The sequence below is a fragment of the Stomoxys calcitrans genome, chromosome 3, assembly GCF_963082655.1.
Source record: "Stomoxys calcitrans chromosome 3, idStoCalc2.1, whole genome shotgun sequence".
Classification (NCBI taxonomy): Eukaryota; Metazoa; Arthropoda; class Insecta; order Diptera; family Muscidae; genus Stomoxys; species Stomoxys calcitrans.
In genome coordinates this window covers 198,650,135-198,659,174 of record NC_081554.1, presented here as the reverse complement: position 1 = coordinate 198,659,174, position 9,040 = coordinate 198,650,135, and the positions used below count along the sequence as shown (strand labels likewise).

The 9,040-nt window shown below is 31.7% G+C and overlaps 1 long non-coding RNA gene across 1 annotated transcript; it reads left to right on the top strand.

Moving 5' to 3' along the window:
* Nucleotides 1-416: 416 nt before the first annotated feature.
* Nucleotides 417-3,195, top strand: LOC106082861 (uncharacterized). The gene is made up of 2 exons (XR_001220566.2): nucleotides 417-2,910; nucleotides 2,970-3,195. It is a non-coding gene; the product is annotated as an uncharacterized LOC106082861 (long non-coding RNA).
* Nucleotides 3,196-9,040: the final 5,845 nt, after the last annotated feature.

Sequence of the window (9,040 nt, the reverse complement as noted above, 5' to 3'; positions counted from 1 at the left end):
GGTTCAAATCGGTCCAAGTTTTGATATAGCTGTCATATAAACCGATCTTGGATCTTGACTTCTTGAGCCGCTAGAGGGCGCAATCCGCATCTGATTTGGCTGAAATTTAGCATGAAGTGTTTTGTTGTGACTTCCAACAACAGTGCTTAAGATGGCGCAAATCGGTGAATAACCTGGTATAGCTGCTATATAAACCGATCTGGGAGCCTCTAGAGGGCGCAGTTATTATCCAATTTGGCTGAATTTTTGTACAACGGCTTCTCCCATGACCTTCAATACACATGTGAAGTATGGTCTGAATCGATAGCTTGTTTTTTCCCATTTATATGTTCTTTTTCACATCTTTCTGTTTGAAATTTTTTAAAATAGTTTTTATTCATTTTCATGTTTTTAGAGAAGCCAAACAAATATTTTTGTTTTAATAACATTTTTTTAAATAAAAACTGTGTCTTTTGGTTTTTTGTTTTTTTTTTAATTTTTCAAATATTTTTTTAATATTTTCGTTTTATTTTAGTTTTGATCGCCAATTTCATAATTATTTTTTACATTTTTCTTTATTAATTTTTTAAATACTCATTTCACTTCTATAAAAACTTTCTTAATAATAACACCGATTTTCACTAAACTTAATATAGCTTTGAATTATGTATATATGACAGATATCTTTTATAGAATTGTCAAATAGACCTATTTTAAGGCTTCATTATGTTTTGTGATAAGGCTGTAATATATAAAACTCAAAACACGTTAAGGCATTGAGTTGCTATGCGTTAATGGGTTAATCATCTAAGAGCGGAAACATAAAATTATTTATTGAGTGAATTACAGCAACTATGGTATGCTGTTATTACAGCAACAAAGGTATGCTGTTAATAGCAAACTCTTATATTGGCTATTAGCTACAACATTTTCCAGTATTCCTTATTTTTGTGCAATATTCATCACTTTAAGTAGGGGGAAATCCTCGCCTACCCACAACATCTCTTCTATTTTTTTAATATTCTCAGTTTCATCATGTCAAAGACCGAAGTTTTATTCCTTTATTTTTGTTTGGATTATAGCACTTCAAGATGTATGCCACCAATTTCTTACACTTGTCCTTTACTAAGGATTACCAAGTAATTTGTATTAAGTAGATTATAAAAGAAAAAAATTAATTATACACAATCATAATGAAAAACTTATAGGTATAAAATAAAAACACAGCAACAAAAATACAAAGCTAAGCATGTAAAAGAAAAGTCTGTGAAGAGACGAAAGAGTATTTTTGTATTTGAAATGAATTTAGTAAGAAAACCAACTAAACAAAATCTTAAAATCTTAAAACCCTACCAGCAGCAAAGCAAAACTCACACACACAGTCAGTTTTTGTGTAAAAATTTTGACATTTTCATTTGAGTTTATAAAATTTTATAAAATAAAAACCCTGAAAAAAAGCAACAGAAAATCCCCAGAAGAACCTAAATCAAGAAATCGATACTCTTATGAATTTATGATTTTGTAAATTGCGTCGTTTTAAAGCAGACGAATAAAAGTAGAAATGACAACTCAAAGCAAAAGTAATGTAAAAATTAAAAAAAAAAAAAATGTTTAAAAACATCAACTTTTTGCAATTGCACATAGCAACAGGAAACTGTAAAACTAAACAAACAAAAATTGTATTATATTGTAAAAAACAAAAATAAGCATATATTAGTTACCTTAAAACCCCCTACCCAAACTCCAAACTAGGCTAAGAAAAACCAGTTAACAACGCTGAGTAATTTTTGGCGTTTTTTTTTTTGTTTTGAAACAAATCCAAACCAGTAAAAGTCATCGGAATGTTTGCAGCAGAAGCAGAAGAGACGTTTTAAACATAGTGTGGTATTATTAGCTTTTAAATTCAAATGTAAAATTCAATATTATGATTAAGTCCTAGTTGTTTAAGTTTTTTTTTTTTAGATTTTACTATCTAAACAAATCCCTTAAAAATTGTATTGTATTTAAGAAGCAAATTACGATGATGATGATGAGAAACTTCGAAAGTATTGAAAGCCTGAAAATGAATATTTTTTGATTATTTTGTAAAACAAAAAACGATTTTTTTTATTAAATAATTTGTAAATACATACAATCCTTTATATACCCTCATACATGCATATGTGTATAACTTTATATATACACATATATTATTTACATATTTGTAATATAATCTCTATTTCTTCTATATGTTTATTATTATTATGATTACGTATTATCATTATTTAAACTACTTTACCACTCTCTGTCACAGAATTCTCATTTACATTTACCATACATATATATATATATAGACATATACTATTACATGCATATGAAACAAAAACACCCATGTAAAAACGAATCATTTATCTATTGTGTTTTATTTTTAATAGAAAATTTTGTTTTATTCACAAACTGTAAACTTTTTATGTTGTTTTATTTTTGCCAAAACCCCAATACCCAACTTCACATTCAACTTTTCTGAAACTCTGCAACAGTTAAGAAATTATTTGTAGACATTTATTTGCCATATACAGCCCGTGTATTCCCATATCCTAGGTCATCGATGGCAGCCGTCTCTGCTCTCTCTCTCTCTCTATGTATAGGGCACTCCCTACTAAAAGGTTTCTTCATTACCAAACATGTGAATATTCTATTCACATTATAATGCAACAACAACTACTACTACTACAACTACAACTATTATATACAAAAACCAAGGACTACATAATCTATGGCAGTTACAAATAAGAGCAAAAAAACCGTATACACTACAACTACAACAAAAGCAGACTCTAATGTAAGCGTCAAGGAAGCACAAATTTTTGTAATTCTGTTGTCTTAAGGAAAACCCAAGCAAAGGGGACAAACAGCAACCACATACCCAAGAATGGCCTAAATCCAATATAGGTAAGTACTTTTAAATATTTAAGAAAAAACTCTTTAAAAAAAGAATTTTTCTTTTACAGTTTAATGCCTAGGCTTGTGGTTCTTCTGACTCCTCTGACAAGTTTCACAACCATATATACATATATCCTACTACTACTTATAATGATAATAACACAAAACATCATATCAACAGGAAGCCGTAACTCCACAAAAAACCGAAAATTTCTCCAAATTCACATACACACACACATAGATATTAAATCCTTCAATAAACTACAGTAGACATTTCTAAAAACCCAAATCAACTATATTTGTATGGAGAACATTAATTAAAAAACAAAATAGAAGAAAAAAAAATCCCCAATCAAGGCAGCTATTTTGAAAATAAAATGAAATTGTAAAAGTATACCACAATTAGTTATAAGCAGACATACAGATAACAGATGGATAGATTTAAAACAAAAAAATTGTAAAAAGTTAAATAACATCAATTTGTATATATAAACATTGTTACAAATTTGGAAACATTTCCCAATCATCTACGGTTAAGGTGTGAACCGCCAAAATCCCATTGATTTCATTTTGCTGCAGAATACTCTACAAAGTGTATTGTTGAAACAAAAATGAATCCCTATTGTAAATAGTTAATTAATGTTAAATTGTTGAAAGTGACACATATTCTTTTTTTTTTTAGATAGAAACAATTTCAGTATGTTTCTAGTTTATGGTTTCTGGAGCTCTAATTCTCTTTCTATGAAAACGATTTCCTAGCAGATCTGATTCCTGTTTTGGGTAAACACAAAGACAGAATGTTTTCTTATGAATACCCGGAGAATAGTAAAAAAAATATAATGTGGACTAAAATTTTACGATTGAATATTTGATCTTCAGGATATATGGTTGCTCTTAAAGTTTAACTACTCCCCAATGCCTTTCATTAGAGTTTCATGAGGTCCTCATCGTTCTCTCAGATGGTTGTAAAGACGCTTCCACGCACTTAATAAAAAGTTTGGTATTAAATTCATACTAGGGATCCCTAGTTGGAACGAAAATTCGAATTTTCGACTTTTTTCAAAATAGCAAAAGTCGATTTTGCAAAACGTCGACTTTTCGTCTTTATCAAAGTCGACTTTTGCAAAAAGTAAACGTTTCGACTTTTTGTCAAAAATTTCCAAGATTTTCTAAATAATTTTCTTTTTTCTACAAATCTGCGTAGACTTTTTCCATGAAGATATAATCATTTCTTCATATTTTTATAAAAGGGCGTTGTAAGGAAGAATTTAAAATGCAAAATTTCTGCATTTTTATATTAAAACCACCTCACAATCTTAAAGCCAGTATAGCTAATTGCGAAAGTTTCCACATTCCGGTTTACTTTCCCCTTTTGTATACCCACCACCATAGGATTGGGGTATACTAATCTAGTCATTCCATTTGTAACACCTCCAAATATTCGTCTGATCATCTCGACGTTCTAAGTTCATGAAAACAGACCGCCTTCACTAAATCGAAGTCTATCCATTCTAAATTCCATCTAGACTTCGCTAAATTCGGTGCAAAAAATCCTATTTTGGAAAACCCTTATATTGGAGCTACTATAAAATATTGTTCGATTCTACCATGGATTGGAATATACTTTTTCCATGCTGAGAAAATGTCGCCTGCTACATTTTAGACAAATATCTCTGTGCAGCTTTTTTTCGACTATTTGATTTAAAAATCGATTATGCGACTTTTAAATCATTGAAAGTCGACTTCGACTTTTTCACACAAAAAGTCGACTAGTCGAAAGTCGACTTTGGATCCCTAATTCATACCTTATATTCAAGGCGCATAGTTTTCCAATCGCGATTAGTTGCCTGCCGGTCTACTTCAAAAGTTGTAATGAGGTTGTCAGATTCGTACTCCTTTTATTTGAATCAAATTTGTACTAAACTAACCACATGTCTGCTCGAGGAGTTTTGTTTTGGTTGGGTAACTCAGTGGGTTATGGAGGTAGCTATTTGGTCCTTAATTTTTTTTTTTATAAAATTCTTGCTTTCATTATTCTTGGCCAATATGAATTGACTAAAGAAGTGGAAACGAAATCACGCTTTTACCATTGTACCTATGTACTCCAAAATCTACAGTTTTTGAAAATTGTGTTAGTGATATGATGTTTGATAGGATGGACATCGCCACATTGAATGGAAGGAATAATAATCGCCTGATTATTTCCACAGTTGTACGATCTACTCAGTGCTTCTGCTTGCGATAGAGGTTGTATTTCCGGAAATGTTTTAGCTCATCCACCCACCAATTTCGACGTTGACTTTCAAGTTGACTAAGCATGTCAATAGAAAAAATAGTATGAGTCACATCTTCATACTATTCATACCTCAGAAATGTCGCCAGCATTAGGATGGTAACATTTTTTTAACATCATAGGCGGATATGCTAACCTCAGCGCTACGATAACCTACATCAGTGTATTGAATAGTGGGGAGGTGCCGGGAGGTGGCCTTGTGCCTAAACTCCTTGCTCAAAGTAGCATATTTTAGAAACATTCTTCGCTTGACTTCAAAGATGAAATTGCCGACCAACGGCCCTTGCGGCCGTAGAAGGGTAGGAGCGTTAACGTATAGGACTGTAAGAAGCTGCTTTGTAGTAGACAGAAATATTTAACATATTTCTATCTACGACAAAGCAGCCTCCACCTCTCCTTCTTGGGTTCCAGGATTTGGTGCAGCGTGAAAATCCGCTCTATGTAAACACGTCATAGAGCGGATTTCCAGGTCACCATACGTCACACATTTCGACAAATCTATAGTTCAGACCCTCGCCAATCAGAACAGTTACATTTAGCACTGCTCAGCCTGACTCTCAGCTTCTCGATCGTCGAGCGTAAAGCAGCAAAGAACATGTCTTTAAAAATAGATTTCGTCGACTTTGCAACATTTTTTTTAGCTGTGTAGATTCTTAATTTTCCATACAAACACTTAAGGAATATTGTGTCACTTTACATAAAACAAAGACTTGATAAGTTTTCTTTTAGATTTTGTAGTAGTCATTAAGTCTTATAACGAAAATAAATTGTAAAAATTAAGCAAGAAAATACACTCACAAACTAACTATGATATTAGATGGTAAATAACAACAACAACAGAAAAACAATGTAAATACTTTAGAGAACCCCCTCCACACAAAACTTAAAAAAAACCAAAAACCAGAAAAAATTAATACTGTTTTTTGCTGAGAAATGGCAAAGCAGCTGTGTGAACTAGAATTTATTAGGTGAAAGCGATTGTGAATTATTATAATTAATTATTTGCCGGGTAACCGCTGCTGAATATGTCTAATTAGAAAAACCGCCTTCCCACCACCTCCCATCGCAGCATGATGGAGAGCTGGAGGCTGGCAATATAACGTACAAACCTAGTGATTGCAGACCCGGCAGAACCTCTTCTAATAATAAATGTGATAGTAGTCCAGTCTAGTTGTGCATAATGAAAAAAAAAACAAAAACTACAATTAAATTAAAAAAAAAAATAAAATAAAATTAAATTAATCAAACAACAAACAAATACAAATGAAAAAAAAACCAAAACTTATGATCATTCAACATAAAACCCAGCAAACGAAACAATTCTAAAAATTAATAGCTAACATGTTTATCATTAAAACAAAAATAAAAAAAACTCAGATTTTTGCCCAATTTAGACATACATATATATAAAAAATTACAAAATAAAAAACAATCCCAAACAACACCCAATATGAATATTTTTCTGTAGATGACCAATGTTTATATAAGAAAACTATTACTGATACTAAATATTATTCACAAAACAAAACATACTAATACCCTTATAATGTCTGAAAGTATAGATCACTAACAAGTACTGCAAGAGTAGTTTTGACAAGAGTTGGTCTTCAACATTATCGTGAAATGGTACATTTCGCTGAGTATTTCAAGTTAGGAAAAGTTTGATTCAAAGGGCAACTTAAATGGGAAAAAGTTCACAACATATTGACCCAACAAAATGACATTTAAAATTTATTTTTATGGTCCAAAGGTTATTTAAGTATGAAAATGATGTAATATATATCTCCATATAGACCGAACTTTAGATTTAATGACATGATTTAAACAAAAATCCATATTTTGATCTGATTACAATAAATTTGGAATAGTGAGTTGTATTACCAGATATGTTCCAAATCGATCGTCATTTCAGTGAAGGTAACTTATAAACTAAACAAGAAGTCCAATCGAAATATCGGTTTATATAGAAGCTACAAAAGATAATAAACCGATTCGGGTACATACTTGTACCATACCCGCGATTTCTAGATTAGAAAAACGGGATTTGGCGGGAAAAGTATACATTGTAGACAAGTATAGTATACACATGTAGACATTGTGCTCTTCATATTGGGAGGATCGGTTAATAATCGCAAAACAGCGGGTTCAATATAAAAGCGGGATGACCGGTTAAAAAGCGAGATAAACCATTCCTGATGTTGGCAGATAAGAATTACACCCTACACAGGCTCAAGAATTAAAATTGTTACATCGGTTAACATGAAAACTACATCTGGCATGAATATTGAAAGTCAAAACCGAAGTCCTTGTGCCGAATTTAAGTAAAAACAGCAAAGAATTGCGTCCACTAGAGGCTCAAGAAAAATAATCCAAGATCGGTTTTTATTAGTGCTATATCAGGTTTCGGCCATATATTAGCATTCGTACTATACTTGCGTGGAGGGCATAGTAGAATTCAGCGTTGAGAGCAAATAATAACTGCGCTCTATAAAAGCTTCGAAGGTCAAACCTACAGGTCGGTTTAGGTGGGAGCTAAATCTGGTTATGGACCGATTCAAAGTTTAGTTTTAGTTTTAGTTTTAAGCGGCAGTCTACTCTCAGACTTACTTAGTCCTGAAGACTTAGCTTACATGTTGCTAGATGCATATCCACAGATTCCAGTTCCCCTGGAATGTGTAAGACAGTTACTAGTCTCACAAGCTCGTCCGCTCTACAATTCCCTGGGAAGGGTGTAATCCACACTGCCTGGTATATCGGTCATTGTATCAAGGATAACACAGTGTCCGTAGCCGCCACATGATCAATGAGAAAGCTCCCTTAGCCTTACAGCAGTGTTTGCAGCAATTTGTCTAACCACAATGTTCAAATGCATTAAATGTAGCATTCAATTCAGTGCATCAGATGGTGTCGTCCTCAGTTCTGCTGTTATGCAGAGATTAGATCAAAGCCCTAGAGGGTCCGAATTACTCTTGGTGGGCTCAAAGTTTATCACCTAGGAACTACAAAAGATCCTCAGCTATTCCAATTCAAAAAGATATTTCCAAATTTTTAACCAAAAGTTTCGAATCTTTAAAATTTTCTTGTATTACGTTAGAGATCACCAACTTTTATCAAAAATTTTCTTGCAGATTTTGTTTTTCCTTAAAAAAAAAAAATATTAATAACATATTAGTTAATACAAAAAGACAAAGTAAACCTCCCGCCAGCATATATGATGTAAAAACAAATTAATTAATAAAATAATGGTGTGATAACTACCTTAAAAACAAATTTCTTCACTTCGTATCGACTATCTATGATTTTCAAATGCAAGAAAACACAAAAAAAAACAAACAAAAAAATCTAGTTATCTCTTTTATACTTTTATATTTCAATAGGAAATCAAGAAAAAACTGGAGAAGATTGGAAAGAAAATTAAAAGCTTCTCGACTATAAGGAAGAAGAGATAAACTCTTCAATAGCATATTATGTGAATTCGCAAAGGACAAAGTAACAAAGAATCCAAGAGTAGACATTAACAAATTAATTGTAATAATGATTATGAAATTAATAATAATAACAATAACAATTGAAAAAAAAAAAACAGAAGAATAATGAATATTTTTATCAGGGATTTATAAAAAGGCGGAACTTAAAAGGAAACAAACAAAACAAAAAAAAAAAAACCACTCAATGAGAAAGAAGGTGACAACAACAAACAATCGATTGATAGAAAAATCATTTCAAAAGAACTCCTCAGAAGAATGACTTTGATTTGAATAGTTGAAACAAATATAACAACAACAACAAGAACAACATACATTTGGTTTCTGCAAAAGTTACAAAATAAATTCCACAAAACAAAAA